Consider the following 19,401-nt stretch of genomic DNA (forward strand, 5'->3'; position numbering starts at 1 on the left):
TGGGAATTACTGTGGCACATCAAGTTGACAGTAGATGAGGTCATTCAGACATATGCATGAGTCTTGCCCTCCAGACAGTGTTACTAGCTCCAGGAGAGGTTGCTCTTAGTGATTAAAAAAAAAGAGAAAGAAATATATGAATAAATGTAGATTCATCTCATTCCAAAAATTAATTATTGGTTGTTTGATGTAAACTCCTGCTTAATATGCAGAGGCTCTGTTTATATTTCTGGAGACAAGGTCATACGAAGTAATCCCTCTCCTTCATCATTTTCCTTCTCTTTTGCCTGAAAGTTACTCCAGGGGTCAAGGTGCTGGCCATGCATGTAGCCACTCCTGGTTTGGTCTCTGCCTCCACATATGGGGTCCCAAGCACCACCAGCACCACTGGGAGTGATTCCTGAGCACAGAGTCAGGAGTAGGCCCTGAAAACAACTGAGTTTCAAACCAAAAATAAATAGTAAATAAATGGAAATCACTCCTCTGCCCTTGACACCACAGAATCCTTCACACAGATTATAAATCCCAAATTAGTTCCATTTACTTCAGAATTTATAGCCATGTAAACTCTCTCTATGTGTTATTAAATTCGGTCTTTTCTCGACTGCCCTGTCTGATGTTAATTTGTTTATCCAGCTTAGGAGAACCAAGAGGAATGGGGTATTTTCTCCTGTGCTCTGATGATGGTCATAAACTAAAATCAAATGCTTTCTGTTTTAGTCATGGTGATTTCAGAAGTTGCAAAAATTAGCATGTCCTAGTCAATACACATTCTTTTTCTTCCAGATGAGAAGAAATTTTGTGTGCTCCGTTGTTTCTGTTCTTTCTAGCACTGGGATCATGACTGAAGGAGTAAGTCAGAGTTTGCTCTTTTGAGCTTTTATTAAGACCAGAAGTGGATAATTTGAAAAAGACTATACCAACATCATGAAATTAACTTTGTACATTTATTGAAGTTAGGTGTGTATTTATTGCAGTCTCCATGGAAAATTCAGTACTTATTATGGAAATGTTTCTTTGATTGAATCTGGCAGAGGTGAGACAATTCTTCTTCAATATGAGCTTTGAAACTACAAAATCACCATTGGGATTTGGGTTATTTCCTAAGATTCTTTCCGGGGAAAAATGTCAATTGCTGAGATTGCTCTAAGATCTAATGCCCAAATCTGGATATATTCAGAATCATTTGTGTACAGGGACTTTTATAGATCTAGTTTCCTGGATCCTACCTCTAGATATTTTGAGTCAGAGAGTTTGGGGGGAGTCCAGAGAAGCTATTTATTTTAAAGAATAAATGCCAAATCTTTTCCTCTAAAAATCCACTTTAAGTATTGCTGACCGCAGCCAAGTTTAGCTGTTTTCTTCCCTTGAAAACACACACTGCTGAGGCCTTTGGATGAGTTCGGAATGGCTAGGATATAGGTTTTTGTCTCAAAGTTTTCAAAACAAGAATCTCTTGGGGTCTTGGGGAGAGGAACTGAGGGAGCTGGAAAGGAAGCAACAGGTAGAAAATACTCTTAGCTTCAGTCTCAGCTGAAAGAATCTCATTGGATAAATGTTTAATATTTTCCCAGCCTTAAATGGGTTATTCCAATAAAAGTATTGTTTCTAGAGATATCTCCAACCTGAATTTATCACCTAAGTAATCTGAATTTTTATTTGTTTGTCTCTGGAGAAGGAGGTTCTCAGGGGTCATTCCTGGATAAAGATCAGGTGTCTATATTCAGTGCCAGAGGTCAGGCTGGGGCTGGTTGCATGCTACGCAAGTACTTTACCTGCCCAAGTACCAGCCCTTAATATTCATGTTTTAGGTAGGGCAAAGGTGTCCTTTGTGCTGCATTCCCAGGTACCACGCATTGGAAAAGGCCTGCTCTGGCTATCTTTGAAAAGAGAATCGAAACCCTATTGGTGAGACATCTCATATCAGGAGTCAGTGGAGACTATATTCCAGCCTCTCAGTGAATAGGCTGAGTATTCACCATTTTCAATATTTTTATCTGAGATGAGGGATTCTGGAAAAGCATTTCTCAACAATTATCTTATACCTCTGACTCAGAAGCTAAACTATTCATGGGGCCAGGAAATATATACAAACACTTTCGTGAAATGGGGAGAGAACCAAAACAAATTTGGAAAATTGTATCAAGCATAACAAGAGTTAGTTAACATCATCTGTTGTTTGGTTTAGTTTGGTTTGTATTTGATTGAGTTTGGAGGCCACGTTCACTGATGCTCACTGGTGCAGGGATGCCTATACGATAACATAGCCTCAGGTAGTTTAGGTTTATTGGGTTCTTCCCATCACAGTGCTCCCTTTCCTCTGTGTTTATTTGTAACTTCTTTCTTCGTGCTCTGTTGATTTGTAAATATTGTTTTTCTCTTCTCCTTAAGTCCTTTGTATAGTTTATTCAGAGCAATGTCTTTTTTGTATGTGCACAGGAAGATGGTAGCAAATGCTATGCTTTTGTAATGTGGGAGTCATTTGATTCTAAATGATATTTTCCTCCTGAGCATCTGTTCTCTCAATCTAAGCCTCAGCTGCCCTTACTTCCTAGCACCCCCAAAAGCAGGGTCCTGACGGGAGACGAGATGAACCCAAGGTAAGCAGTGAGCTATGTGCTATCCTGGCATCAAGATGGGCCTGGCCAAGGTGCCTAATGTTTAACTATAAATTAAGAGCTTGGTCATGGTCAGCTGCTGTCATGATCCAAAAAGTAATAATAAGATTTAGGCCCTTCTAAGGTTAGGAATGATTAATCTGGCCTGAGCTCTGTAGTCTGGGTCTGTGGCAAGATGTTTCCAGGAGAGCTGCCCTACAAGCTTCAATGTATTTCTTACTGTGTCCATACAAAAATAACTGAAGGAGAAAAACACCTTAAGAGATATTTTGCCTGTGGGCTGTCAGGAACGGCTTCCTTGTGCTGTTTTTGCTTCCAGACTAGCTGTAGCTCAGACTGAAAGGCAAGGTGGAGAGAGATAAGTAGGGCTGGAAAGAGGAGAAAGGGGAGTCAGAATGGAGAGAGGAGAGAGGAGAGGGCAAGCCCAGGCTGCAATACGCAGAAGGGAGAGATGAGCGGGGATCAAGGAATGGGAGACAAGGAAGGAAGAATGAGTGAGATGGGAGAGACGAGACATTGAATAAACAGTAACTCATCAGCAACCAGCCTAGTCCTCATTCTTCCTTCGCCTGCCCATCGCCTACACTGCCATCCCGATCCTGTCCATACACAGTGGCTGGAGAGCACCGTATGAGGGCAGTGAGAGAGAACCGCCCCCTGAGAGCCCTTGAACACATATCCTTCAGCGGGTGTGTTCTTTACAGATGCCAGGGATCAAATGGGTCATTCATACAAGGCAAGCACCTTAACCCTTGTACTATCTCTGGCACCTGTGTCTTTTTCAGCATGATTTGAATAAGACCAGCTGAACCAATTATGCCCCTTACTACTCAGTAGTTTTTAATAAGCTTCATAGTTCTATTAAATTGGGAAAATAAAAGAGGGCTTCTTGGACTTGTATAAAACTAAATAGAAAAAAAAAGAATACAAAAATTATTTTTCACATGGAGCACAGTGAATATATGCAGATGTTGTTATGTCAAACAAAAGGAAGTTGTCTTGCATAACACAACGTATGGGTTGGATATAGGAGAATAATGTGTTTTCAGAAGCTGTAATGAAATATCCAAATAGACTGTCATGGGATTGTCTAAAGACACACTACACAGGGCTCTCCAGAAAGTGAAAAGTAAAAATTCTTTTGGACATCCAAAAGGAATGGAATAGTAAATCAAATGCCCCTTCAGTTTCCAGGGCTGTCCTAACCTGTAACGATGTCTACAACAGGATTCCATGTTCTAATATACGGTTCTCATATAAGCCCCTCATCTTTTCCTCTTTATTTACTTTCTCTCCTATAACAACTCTTAGTGCTTTTCTTCCACTGAGTCTTTGCAGTCATTATATCCCTGAGACCATTGCTTCACCATCTATGGTTGGTCTGGCCAAAGAGAAAAATATATACAGAGTCAGGGATATGGTTTAGTAGCAAAATGTATTTCTTTCATGTGTGAAGTCTTGGAATCAATTCCTTATCCCTTATCACACATACACTCACACTCTCACACACACACACATACACACACATACACACACACACGTGCGCGCACGCTTCTATGTCTCTATTAATCCTTTTGGCTTTTTGTTTTGTTTGGGGGCCAGTTCTTTTGGCTTTTTGTTTTGTTTTTGGGCCACACTGGCAGTACTTATGGCTTACTACTGTCTCTGGGATCAGAAATCACTACTAATGGGCTCAGGGAATCAAATGGAGTGCCAAGGATTGACCCTGGGTTGACCATGTGCAAAGCAAATGTTGTACTCTTGCTCAGTCTTTTCTATTCAATCTCGTAGGGAAGAAATGTTCTTTATTCATCTCTGTAATTCCAATTCTATGCTGAGTCAGACTCAAAGTTTTAACCAGAAGTTTTAACAAATGATTGAATGTAGTTGATTATTTGAATTTTCTTTTGTTCTTTATGGCTCTAAAGAAAATAAAACTACCACTTAAATAAGCCATTAAGTTGAGAGCAACTAGGGCACAATTGAACAATCGATATAGTTTACTGGTTTGACCAAGATAGCCAATGTCTAACTTCCACTGAGTTCTATGTACCATCTAAAGCATGTATCTAGATTTGAGTGTGTATTCAAATCAAGTATATCCCCTTAAGACTCCTCAAATTACTTAACTGGGTCATCAGAGCAAAGGGATCACAAAAACTTGATTAACTTCGTGAACTGAAATTTCAATGCTTCACATTGGTTACTGATATATTACTTGAATTTCTTTTTCTGAAACGGAAACCCTCCAGGTAAAATAGAATTGAAATCATGCTGTTATGACTATCAATCCCTTGTTCTCAGAGAAGTCACTTAAAAATGAGTACTGGACAGCAGCCTACAAAAAAGGCACAAGGGAAATGACAAACAATATGAATCAAAGGCAGAACAGATGGCGGGAGCAGCTGTGGCATGACAGCCATACTCAGAATATAGTGTCCCTCTTCCCTGTGTCGGCTGTGTCAGCTCAGATGACACAGCAGAAAGGGCAGATCAGAGTCCACTCCATCTGATAGAAGTTGATGCACAAAGGCTGCCCTTATAAAGCTTTCTCCTTGAAATAGTTCTTTTCCCTGTTTTAGCTGCACAGAGAGTTTGTGGATGCAAACTTAAACATCTCTTTTCACTGTTTCTTCCACAAAAAAAGCAAGTTAAAATTGGATGCTATAACAAGATCATTCTAAACATCTGGACACCTGACCTTCTATGGGATTCAGATCATTGGTTACCCTCATGAAAATTTTTTTAAGTACATAGATTATTTCTTTTTTCTTGTTAAAAAGTTCACTGTGCTGTAAAAATTTTCAATATTTAAGTAAGTATAAAAATTTAACCTTAAAGGGGGCCGGAGCAATAGCACAGTGGGTAGGGCATTTGCCTTGCACGCGGCCGACCCGGGTTCGATCCCCAGCAACCCATATGGTCCCCCAAGCACTGCCAGGAGCAATTCCTGAGTGCAAAGTAGGAGTAACCCCTGAGCATCACTGGGTATGACCCAAAAAGCAAAAAAAAAAAAAAAACAGTAAAAAAAAATTTAACCTTAAAGATAAACATTCTGTATTTCTGTGGCTGGAGTGATAGCACAGCAGGTAGGACATTTGCCTTGCACGTGGCTGACCCGGGTTCAATTCCCAGCATCCCATATGGTCCCCCAAGCACTGCCAGGAGTAATTCCTGAGTGCAAAGCCAGGAGTAATCCCTGAGCATCGCTAGGTGTGACCCAAAAAGCCCCCCACCCCGCAAAAAAAAAAGATAAACATTTCTGGGGCTGGAGCAATAGTACAGTGGGTAGGGCACCTGCCTTGCATGTGACCATCTGGGTTCAATCCCCAGAATCCCATATGGTCCCCCAAGTACCACCAATAGTGATGCCTGAGCATACCTGAGCATAGCATGAAGCCAGGCTTCAGCCCTGAGCACAGCCAGGTGTGGCCTAAAACAAACCAACAAACAAATGGAAAACAAGATAAAACATTTCTAACAATTTTCTTTTTTTCATATGGTTGAACAGGCAAAATACTATAAAATCTTCAAGCCTTCTCATCAATATATCTTTCAGTTATTTATTCAGGTTAGAGTCATAGAATTGGAATTATAGAAGAAGGCCCAAGAAAATGAATATATTTGAAACTATAATGTATACTTATGAATTGCCCTCCTGAAACTTGCAGAAAAATTATAATACAAAAATAAATTAATGTATATTCCGACTGCCACTTAAGATCTTTAACTAAGATGTATAGGTTTTATTTACCAATTTAATAGCCAACTAATAAAGTAATCACTTTAATTCCCCTATCATTATTAATTTTGAATTAATATTTTGTTACATGTTATAACATTATTAATTTTAAACTAGAATTATGTAATACTTGTTATTATTTTGTTATACATGTTATACTTGTTATTATTTTGTTATACATGTTATTGTTTAATCTTCAGACACAGCCTCACCAATCTGTCAGACTTACTTTTATATCTCAGATACTCTTTGCTCTTTTAACCTTCCAGATGAGGTGAACCTCCTGGCTGACATCCTCAAGGCCTTTTCGGGCCTGGAAGTGAACTCTCCTCATTTCTCTGTGATCCCAGCAGCCTTGACCTCCATCATTTCAATAGCCCCACATCCACATGTCAGACCCTCTACTGCTCATTCAAGTTTCCAGGCCCACATCCACATCCTATGCCCACACCCTACCTGCTGTATCTCTGAGTCTTCTCCAAATAAAAACTCAAAATTCAAAAAAATCCAGTTGATTCTGCCTCATTTACAGACAACTATTTCAAATAGAGTATTTACGTCTAAGAGAATTTTTTTTAATCCATGACACTAATTCAGAACATTATATGAAATTGTAGAATAATATTCTTAGTACCCAATTTATTTTAAATAATCCATTTTATAAGACTATTATATTTTAACCCAAGCAATGAAGTTAAAGTATTTTATAAATATAATTCTATTTATATCTAAAGAATATAGTTTAAGAAGACATTTCCCAGAAAAATTGTCTTATTTGCAGTAAATTTCAGAAGATCTAAACAAATTCCAAGTAGTTTGCAAAAATCACTTTGACTTTTATTCTTTAACGTCATTTTGCTGAAGGTACTACTATTTATTTAACTTTGAAAATATCTCAGAATTCTAAACAAACCCACAAAATAATGTTTAAAATTGTTTAGTACAAGAACCCTTGGCTTTGTTAGAAGTGAGGAGTTCTACAGTTGGAATAAAAAGTGAAGTTTAAAACATAACTCAGAAACTCTAAGCACTTCTCATTCCAGCTGACCCCACTTTTCCCCAGCTAAGAATGTCAGCAGAATGCTCTCATGGGATTTTTTGTGGGTTCTGAGTGAAATCCAGGAATATGAGGTTTTCAAAAGTTCTCCAGAGAAATTTAATTGACACTGCTCTAGAGCTGAGGGCAGAAATCATAGAGAAATAATGAATTGCTTTTCCTTAAATAATCTTTAATGAATTTTTTGAAAAAATTAATATTACTGCTATCTGTATTGGGACTTCAGTATCATTTATCTACAAAATAAATATTGATCTATAAACAACTATCTATAAAAGAAGCATCTCAAGAACAGCTAGCACTCTTATTTTTGTTTGGTTTTGATTTTGGAGCAACACCTCCAGTACTCAGAAGTACCTGGTTCAATGCTTAGGAATCTTAGAGGTGGCAGAGATTCAGACGAGGAGCTTCTGTATGCTAAGCAAGCACTCCAGCTCTCTGAGCTATCTCCCTCCCTGACCTGATCCTAAAGCTAGCACTTTTTAAAACCAGATGGTAAAAAATAAATAAATAGAAATAAAATAATGTTTTTTGAAAAAAATCTGTGTTTGCAGTTCACTGCTACATGGAAGGAACTAGAAGTTATGCCAACTGAAATAACAAAGAGGAAGGACAAATATTGTATTAACTCACTCATGTAAAGTATATAGAAGAAATGTCCATATTACTTTCCAAAAAGGATGGACCAGTCGACATTCCCACCAACAGTGAAGGAGAGTCTTTTTCTTCTCACATCCATGCCAACACTGGTTATTTTGTTCTTTTGTTGCGTACCTGTCTCCATGGTGTGAGATGATATCTCATTGCTGTTTTGATCTGCATCTCCCTGACGATTCGTGATGAAGAGCATTTTTTCATGTGCCTTTTGGTCATTTGAATTTCTTCTTTGAGAAGGTTTCTGTTCATTTCATTGCCCTATTGTCTGATGGGATTGGATGAATTTTTTCTTGTAGAGTTCAACCAGTGCTTTGTATATCCTTGATATTAACCTCTTATCAGAAGGGTATTGGATATCCCACTCTGTAGGCTGTCTTTGTTTACTGATCATTATTTCTCTTAGATGTACAGAAGCTTCATAGATTAAGATAGTCCTATTTGCTTATCTTTGCTTCCACTTGCTTGGTCAGTGGAGTTTCATCTTTAAAGATATCTTTAGCTTCAATATCATGTACAGTTTTGCTGACCTTTTCTTCAATGTACCTTATGGATTCTGGTCCTATGTTGAAGCCTTTAATCCATTTTGACCTGACATTTTTGTACAGTGTTAGGTAGAGAAGTATGAGCCTGTATTTTTGCAAGTAGGTGTTCAGTTTTGCCAGCACCTCTTGTAAAAAAAGCTTTCCTTGCTCCACTTCATAATTCTTGCCCTCTTATCAAAGATGAAATGATTATATATTTGAGAGCATGTGTAAGGACATTCAACCCTATTCCATTGGTCTGCGGATCTGTCTTTATTCCAATACCATGCTGTTTTAATTATTACCTCTTTGTAGTAGAGTTTGAGGTTGGTGAGGTGATGCCTCCCATCTTTTTTTTCCCCAAGAATGCTTTAGCCATTCGTAGGAACTTATTGTTCCATAGGAATTTTAGAAGTATTTCATCAATTTATTTAAAAAAATTTTCATGGGTATCCTTATATGGATTGAATTGAATCTGTATAATGCTTTGGGGAGTACTGCAATTTTGACAATGTTAATTTTCCCAATCCATGAGCAGAGAATGCGTTTCCATTTCCTCATATCCTCTTTTATTTGTTGAAGTAGCATTTTTCAGTTTTCTTTGCACAGGCCTTTACCTCTTTAATTAAGCTTATTCTGAGATACTTTATTTTCCTTGGAATGATTGCTAATGGGATTTTTTTTAATATCACTTTCTTCTCTCTCATTATTTGCATAAAGGAAAGTCATGGACTTTGGGGTATTGATTTTATAGCCTGTGAATTTACTATATAAGCCTATTATTTCTAGGAGCTTCTTAATAGAGGCTTTCAGCATACTATCATGTCATCTGCAAATAGTGAGAGCTTGACTTCTTCCTTTCCTATCTGGATGCTCTTAATATCTTCTTCTTGCGTAACTGCTATTGCAAATACTTCCATTAATGTATTGAATAGATGCTGAGAGAGATGGCATCCTTGTCTTGTCCCTGATCTTAGAAGAAAGGCTTTTAGCTTTTCCCCATTGAGAATAATGCTTGCCATGGACTTGTGGTAGATGGCTTTGATTATATTGAGGAAAGTTCCTTCAACTCCAATTTTGCTGAGACTTCATCATAAAAGGGTGTTGGATCTTTTCAAATGCTTTCACTGCGTTTCTTGAGTTCCCATTTGACCCAGCAATACCACTTCTGGGAATATACCCTGGGGGCCCAAAAACACACAACAGAAACTCCATCTGCACTTCTATGTTCATTTTAGCATTATTCACCATAGCCAGAATCTGGAAACAAACTGAGTGCCCGAGAACAGATGAATGGATAAAGAAACTATAGCACATCCACACAATGGAATAGCATGCTACTGTCAAGAAAAATGAAGTAATGCAATTTGCCTATAAATCGATGGACATAGAGAATATCATGCTGAGTAAAATGAGTCAGGATAGTGACAGATATAGAATTACTGCATTCAATTGTGGTATTATATATATATATGTGTGTGTGTATATACATATATATATATATATTAGAAGACTAATATCCATAACCAATGAAAACAGGGGCTAGCAGGACTGGCCAATGGTTGCAATTAACCAATAAGTGTGTGTGTGGGATTGAGGGTAGGTAAGATAGAGAAGATACCAGTATGGCAATGATAGCTGAAAATGATCACACTGGACAAGATCTAATGGTTAAAAGTAGGTAAAAGGATATTCTTGATAATCTTTCAGTATCAATATTGCAAGCCATAAAGCCCAAAAGGACACAGAGAGAGAGAGAGGAAGAGAGAGAGAGAGATGAGATGAGAGAGCATCCTCCATAGAGTCAGGCAGGGTGTGGGGAGTGAGGGATGATGGGAGGGAACCTGGGGACACTGGTTTTGGGAAATGTACCATATGGTGGAGGGATGGGTGTTGGAATACTGTATGACTAAATCAGATCATGAACAGCTATATAAGGGTATATATCACAGTGATTCAATTAAAAAAGTTTAAAATAAATAAAGTATATAGGAAACAATACAAGAGACTAGACAGTACTAAACAATAATAAGCCCTCAACTGTGAATTACAAAGATGATTAGCAAGCAGTGAAATGAGAAGAGGAATAAATATCAGACTAGAAGGAACATAAGGGCAATGGTGGGAATCTTAGGCACTAGAGTGTGTTGAAGTACAGTAATTTTGTACATTAATACTAACGCTTAACATTATTTGTAACCACATTACCCACATCAAAAGAACAAAAGCAACCAGTGTTGGTGTGGATGTGGGAATCCTTCGCTGCTGGTTGGAATGCCGACTGGTCCACCCCTTTTGGAAAACAGTATGTTCGCTTCTCAAAAAGTTAGAAATTGAGCTTCCATTTGATCCAGCAATACCGCTTCTGGGAATATATTTCGGAGATACAAAAAAGTATAGTAGAAATGACATCTGCACTTATATGTTCATTGCAGCACTGTTTACATAGCCAAAATGTGGGGGGAAAAAACTAGTCCCCGAGAACAAATGACTGGTTGAAGAAACTTTGGTACATCTACATGATGGAATACTATTCAGCTGTTAGAAAAGATGAAGTCATGAAATTTGCGTATTAGAGGATCAATATGGAAAGTATCATGTTAAGTGAAATGAGTCAGAAAGAGGACAGACATAGAAATATTGCACTCATTTGTGGAATATCAAGTAACAGAATAGGAGACTAACACCCAAGAATATTAGAGATAAGGACCAGGAGGATTATTCCACGGCTTAGAAGCCGGCTTCACATTCTGGGGGAAAAGGCAGCTCAGATAGAGAAGGGTCCACCAAATAAATGGTGCTAGCAGGGCCCGCTCAAGATGGGAGGTGCAGGCTGAAAGTAGACTATAGACAGAACAGTATGGTCACTTAGTACACCTATTGCAAACCACAACGACCCAAACGAGAGAGAGAGAGAGAGAGAGAGAGAGAGAGAGAGAGAGAGCAAAAGGGAATGCCCTGCCACACTGCCACAGAGGTGGGGTGGGGTGGAGGGGGTGGGGTGTGGGAGGTGGGAGGGATCCTGAGACCATTGGTGATGGAGAATGAGCACTGGTGGAGGGATGGGTGCTCAATCGTTATGTGACTGAAATGGAAGCACTAAAGTTTGTAAGTCTATAACTGTACCTCACAGTGATTCACTAATTAAAAAAAATATTGCAAATTATAAATTGTTCAGTGGGAAAACAAAGAATACATAAGGTTAACTTGAAGAGAATATCATAGAATCAAAATAGAAAGGAAATGCAATAGATAAAATAACATGACAGAAGAAGCTTAGCTGTCTGGACATCTGTTGCCCTACCCAATGCTGTTGTGTAACAAGGGGAGTTCAGATGAGCCAGGTACTCAAATGCGAGACTCTGTAGAAGTTTCTATAACTGAGAGCTGGGAAAGAACACAACAATAAAAAAGGGATAAAAGTTGATGTTCGACAATATAACTCACTTTGAGAAAGATCCTCATCCTAGAGTGGAAGAAAATTTACCCCAAAAGTCACTAAATGCTACCCAGATGGATAATAACTGAAGAAGGACTGGGTAAAAAGATAAGGTCTTTGGTCCTCTCTCCAGACAATCATCACCTAACATTTTGGTCACCCACAGATCCCATATACAAAGGTGTTCTCGATGTAATTTAGATATAGTAAACTATACCACCTCGGGCTGTACAATTCTAATCTAGAATACCCTCACAAGATTACCCGCTACACTGATTAACTGGTTACCTGTTCTCCTTGTGAACCAAGACAGGGCTAAATCTTCCCTACAAGAACAGAGACTTTAAAAGTGTCAGCAGCTAGTACTTTTTTAATCCTCACTTATAAATTAGTGATTTATATTCCCACCCTGAGATTTTGCTCAAAAAGACAGCTAAGCCTCATTTATCATTTAACTAGAAGATACAAGTGTAATAGACTTGGGACTTTGACAGAATGTAGAGAGTTCTCTCCCTTTACCCCAGAATCTCAGGTTAAATGGTTAAATTTCCCTCCTTATCTTTTGGTGAAGTTCTTCAGTCACTACAAATACAAAAGGATGAGCAGACTCCCAGGACCAGAACAAAAAGATTAGAAGTCATTAAAGATGTTATGTCACCTTGGACAAATCCTTTTATTTCTCTATATACCCTTTTCAGAATCATTCTGATTATCAAAAGTATTTACTTAGAGAATATATGGACATCTGTTTCTATGTAAGTGAATGCAATTAAAGATTTTACTGAAAAATTAGTTAACTTTAAGTTTCTATGAGTTTATAAAGTCATAAAATTCCTAGTTTGGCTTATATTTCCTAACAACAATTAAATCGCCCAAACCTAGAATAACAGTTTGTCAGTATCTTTCAAACCCTTAGCAAATCTCATCAATTCCAAAACTAATTCCTTTTATTCCATCTCTTCCATATTTCAGGAGTTCCAACCAGTATTTTTCTTCTCTTTAATTACAAGTACAGATGTTGAGAATCACAACACTGACAATAAATATTCACTCTATCCATTGGCAAGTAAAAATATTTCTTTTCAAATTATAATAAATAAAGAAGCAACTAAATGTGTTCAGATACTATATCAAAATAATGGAGTGCTTTCTAATACCCATTTCTTATCTATGTGTGATGATTTAACAAATATAAAATCTTGGCTCTAAACTCCAAGATATTCATAAAAGATATCTGTTTACAAATCCAACAGTTATAGTTTATCAAGAGACTACAATAGGTGTCTGCTGGAACTTGCATTTCCACATTTCATGGATTTTTTATGTCTAGTCAAAGCTGAGCAAGATGATAAATAGTGGGTTTTTATTTCTTTGCTCATTTTCACCAGGCCTCAAGGACTTATATTCTGTCCCTAAGGAGAACAAGTTCCCTTCAACTGGGTTAATGAGATATTTGGGTCTTCACACTCTCCCCACTTGCTCTTACCCTTCTTCTAAACTCTGACTTTGAACACCTGTATTGTTTCTCTAAATTCCGTACCCCAATCTGATCCTGATAAAAAGAAAACAGTAAACCTCATTTTAAATAGACCTCAACACTATTACTTCATTCAACTTATGCAACTATATCAAGATCTCCTAAAGATATTTCTTACCTTTAAATTATAGCCTATATAGTCCTGTCTGGCTTCAGAGGCCAGAGAAGTACTCATAATGAAATATCCGGGACATGTCAGTCAGGAAGGAGGGGAATTTTGAATAATATACAGTTCCTCTCAGAACCTCAAACAAACAGTATCATAGCAGCCTACTGCATCAGGAAAGCAGAGTCCATAAGAAATACTTTGTGTGAAAGAAATGTAGATAATATATTTTCAAAGAGTTTTTACACAGCCACAGGATACTGCTTTTACATCACTGTTGAATGCTGCAAAGTGTGCTCTCTTTCTCAATGCCTCTTAATAAGCCATTACATGACTATTTTTGGTCTCAGTTGTCCTTTCCAAAAGACCATCTGTTAGAAAAGCAGCATGGGAATCACGGATTTGCTTTTTTTTTTTTTTTAGTGCAAGCTTCGTTTCAGTTAAGCCAGTGACCCAGGACCACTTAGTTTTTTGGTGGCTTTTTCTACATTATGGAGCAGCCAGAGAAGAGGTTATGAGGCTGGTGTTGAAGAGAGAATAAATGGTAACTGAAATATCTTTTGGAAGAGGCAAGTAAGTTAAAGAGGAGGGAACAGAAAAAAAACTATCAAGAAAAGAGGTGGCTTAGTACAGTAGAGTACACTCTAAACACAAGGAGAGAAGGAAGCAAGATTGATAGGGAGCTGAAGATGCTTTTTGTAGGAACATAATAAAATGACTGTATCAAAATGGATTATGCGCCAATAGTTTAGGCATTATTCTGGGTTACTGCAATCAAATGAGGAATAAATATATGTTATATATACACATACATATTACATAATTATAAATGCTATGGTAATGCATGGTGTACTTAGAGTAAAACCAGTATAATATATGAATATGAAGGAGTGAATTAGTTTGCTGGAAGATATTTTGAGATATCAGTGAATGAGGCAGTATGTGAATAGACATCAGCCAAGTTTTGATTAATGAAAAAGGTGTGAAAGACAATGACAAAGCATCCCCTGAAGAAAACAATCAGAAGCTACAGAAGAGGTGGGACTACATTATTCATTTTAAGTGATATATTAGCAGTTCTTAACCAGAGTTGATTGTGCCCTGGAAAATGTTTGCTAATATCCTGTGAAATTTTTCTTCTGCTTTGTTTTGGTTTAACCATACCCAGCAGTGCTCCAGGCCCACTCCTCACCCTGCACTCAGGGAGATGTTGGGGGACCATATGGGGTGTCAGGTATTGAACTTGAACCTGTGCCAATGTGTACAAGGCAAATCTCCTACCCACTGTACTAACACTCAGGTCCATGTGCTTTTTTCCCCCAAATTTTATTTTTTTTAGAGTACTGCAGATCACATTATTCATAGTTGGGTTTTTGACATACAAGGTTCCATCACCAATCCTGCCATCACCCACCATTGTTCCCAATTCCTTCTCCTACCTGCCCCACCCCAGCTCCAACCTGCCATCTGGCATTGAGATTTCAGTCTTGTTGATTCTGTGGTTAGTGTGGAAATTTAGCTCTGACATTCCTTACCACCACCACCACCAATGTACCTAGATCCCCTTGTCCCTTGCCCCTGCAGAGTCTCATCTATCTCTTTTTCCCTTCCCTTTCACTCTGTTTCTTTCCTTCTCCTCCCTATATTCTAAGCCCGAGGGTGGTCTGAGCATCCCCCTTTTTTTTTCTTTTTGGGTCACACCTGGTGATGCAGAGGGATCACTCCTGGCTCTGCACTCAGGATTACCCCTGGCAGTGCTCAGGGGACCATATGGGATGCTGGGAATCAAACCCAGGTCAGCCGCATGCAAGGCAAATGCCTTTGGAGTGGAGGGGCTATCACTCCAGCCCCTGAATATCCCCTTTTAAACCATTGAATTTCTTCATGCAGTTACTCTAAATACAGCATATAAGTGATATAACCCTGTTTGTCTTTTTTCTTGCTTACTTTGTTTATCTTCGTTATCTTCCAGTTCCATCCATGTTGCCACAATTTGAATGATTCCATCATTCTTTACAGTAGCTGCATAGTATTCCACTGAGTACAGATACCAAATCTTCATGACTTGCTGATCTGTTATTGGACATATACATTGATTCCAAATCTTAGCTATTGTCTTTAATGTTGCAGTTAATAATGGTGTTCATATGTCCTTTTGAATGAATGTTGTTCTGTCCTTAGGGCAGTTACCCAAAAGTGGAATTTCTAGGTCATATGATAGCTTAATTTTAAGTTTGCTGAGAACTATCTATACTGTTTTCCATAAGGGTTGAACCAAAAAATATTTCCACCAGCAGTGGATAAGAGTTCCTTTTACACCACATCCTCACCAACACAGATTGTTCCAATTATATTCTATGTGCCATTATCACCGGTGTGAGATGGTATCTCATTGTCATCTTGATTTAAAGTTCCCTAATAAGAAGTAATAGTGAGCATTTTTTCAGATGCTGGCCATCTGTTTGTCTTCCTCAGAGAAGCCTCTATTCATTTCATATCCCCATTGTTTATTAGGTTTTTGATGTTTTTGTTGCTGGTCTTTGTGAGTACTTTATGTATCCTGGAATATCAACCCTTTATCTGATGTATTGACCACAAATACATCCTACTATTTGTTATCTGTCTTTAAGTTTTAGCCTATGTTTCTTCTACCATGCAGAAACTCTTTAATTCAATGTAGCTCTGGTTCGTATTCTGAGGCATTTTTTGTTGCGACTGGGTTGGACTTACAGAGATGCTACTGGGATCTAGTAGGTACTGTTAAAATTTCAATGCTAACAACATCCCCCACATCAAACTATTATCCAGACCAAAATGTCAACAGTGATAAAGTTGATCAAAAGTCTTCTGTACGTTATGATTCCTGGAAAAAATCCAGTGAGTAGTAGTGGTTACCAGTAATATGCTTTGGAAAAATGAATAAATATTGAATGTGTCCTGAAATTTATAAGAAGAACATGAAATGTGTTATACTAAGCCCTGTGATACTGGCAAATATTGAAAGCTAACAAAAGTTCTCTGCACTGAATGTTTCAGGAAACAGTTTAAACAGTTCATAGCAATGAACCACACTTTTCCATTCACCAAGTCTTGTGGATTTCTCCCTATTGGCACCCCTTCCTCTTATTTTTCTACAGAAAGCATTTTGGCTTCCAAATTCCTCTTCTTTGCCTTCTAAATGATAGGATAAGCTGATTGTCTCCTCTGATTAATCAAAACAAAATTCTTGCTACTCATACCTTGTTTCAAATTCTTTCCTTTCTTAACTCTTGAGCACTTGGTTCATGTTCAAGCTGAATCAGCAATTCTGCAGCCTTAAATGGCCCTTTTATAAAAATGAACTGACCTCAAGTTAAAACATTCCAGCCTGATGCCTTTTCATCCTACTTCCCTGAAACCAGGTCTTTCTATACTCTCACTTATTAGTCCCCCCAAAAGAAAATCCTTGTTTCTCCCTAACCTTTAAGAAACAGTTCTTATGGCCATAATTTCTTCTTATTGCGATGATCTCTCCTCCATTTGATCCTTACAAATAAAGTCTCTCCTTTCTAAATTGAGATATAGTTTTGATTTGGGAAGGTAGACAATACAATGTAACACTAAAAGCCCTGGTTTTTTGTGTGAAAAATTTGAATGGAGGGGTATTCTGGGAAAGTCTGGATTAAACAACTGTTAAATTGAGCAGAAAATCAGAAGCCTGGTAGGGAAATGGTCTTGATTAGGGAAAGGGGCAGAACTATTTGCCATTATACACAACTCCCACTGGGACTGATGAGAAAATTTTAGAATAGACTGTGGAACAGAAAAAGGTCGAAATCCTTGATTTCTCATTGCCACAATTGTTCAGCAGCATGATGGAGAGAGCAATGGTTTCTTACAAAAAGTCAACAAGAACTTTGACCCAAGCTTGGTAGCCAGGCTTGGCAGGTAGGAAGAGCTGTGTCAGTTAAACTTATTCTTGGCTCGGTGATGCCTAGAAATCTAGCCAGACACAAGATCAGTATAGATTGTTAGACTGCAGAGGGGCTAATTCACCAAACACAGATGGGCAGGGTGACACTACCAAATGCTCTACTGGAATAACTATTTCACCAGATTTCCTTTACGATGCACAAAATTCCAAGTGGTCAGTAAGAAAAAAAAATTGGTGGTCAGTGAAGAAAACAAACCAAAAGTGTCATATACTATTTCTAAGCCAGTCCCAATCCTGTATAAACAAAATTAATTTAAAATATGAAACACACACCACACACACACACACACACACACACGCACACACACACATACACGGGGCTAACTTGAGGTTTAGTGATATCCTAACCCCTGCAGTCTTATAAACTTCTCTGGTCTGTGTCTGCAAGTTCACATTGTGTTTTATTGATTATGACCAAATAAATCCTAAATCATACAACATTACAACAGTCAAAAAATACTTGTGCTCTAAGCAATGTTTATTTAGCATATAGAAAGTGAAATATGCCAGAAATAAGAGAAGAAATGGAAATAAACACTATTGTAGGAGGAATTTTAATATAAGTACTCTTCAGTTGACTGATGATGAAGAACAAATAAATAAGGACACATTTTATGAACCTAAAAATAATGCAAAATTTTGAAAATATATAATACTTTGCATTCTACATAAGTTGTTCTTTCATTCAATGTATTTTTGAGAGACTATTATCCCCTGGAACTGTGCTAAGCAATAGGCTTTTTGTGAGTCATAAATTAGGGTCTGCTCTCATAGGGCTTTTAGCCTGATGGAAAATAATTTGTAAAAATATAACAAAGTAATATTTTATTGAAAACTGCAGCAAGTACTATAAATGATAAGTAAGGGGAACCATTAAAGGACTAGAGGGTAGAATAAAAGGGCCTGGGATGACTTCTGAGGACAACTATGGCAGAAGATGGAGCCAATCGGGCATTCAGGAACCATTTCAAATGGAAGAACACTGTGTATCAGTCTGAGATGGGAAAAAACTTAGTTTGAAAGAACAGTTACTCAAGGATCAAAAGAAAGTAGGTACTTCTGTTGCTAGGTTGTGTAAGCAAGAGGAAACAGGATCAACTTTGCTGTGTGTTCAGGTCTCAACTCTGTCCTGAGAGCAGAAGCAAATAGAGGACAGTCAGTATGAAAATGGGAAGGACATATATGTTCTTAAATCACTTGGCTGAGTGGTAGGACATTGATTGGGAAGGACCAAAAGTCAAATAGGAGGGAATGATTCCTGTGAACTGCTCAGAGGAAGGTGGGGGCAGTGGACATGGAGATAGACCCATATAAAATATATTTAAGGTAGGTTTGACAAAATTTGATAATAAACTGGACTTGAGTAGTGTTGGAAAGGGCTGGAACAATAACACAAGAGCTGGATCGATAGCACAGTGGGTAGGGTGTTTGCCTTGTATGTGACTGACCCAGGTTCGATTCCTCCATCCCTCTCAGAGAGCCCAGCAAGCTACTGAGAGTATCCCACCCGCACAGCAAAGCCTGGCAAGCTACCAGGCATATTTATATGCCAAAAACAGTAACAACAAGTCTCACGATGAAGACATTACTCGAGCAAATCGATGAGCAATGAGATGATAGTGACAGTGACACAGTGACAGTGTTAAAAAGGGAAATTTTACAAATACCTCCCCAAAAAATAATTCTTTGAGAAGTTTAAGGAACATTTACCCCAAAAATGCATCTATGATTGATCAGTCACTAAAAAGATC

This window comes from Sorex araneus, chromosome X (genome assembly GCF_027595985.1).
Source record: "Sorex araneus isolate mSorAra2 chromosome X, mSorAra2.pri, whole genome shotgun sequence".
NCBI classification, from domain to species: domain Eukaryota; kingdom Metazoa; phylum Chordata; class Mammalia; order Eulipotyphla; family Soricidae; genus Sorex; species Sorex araneus.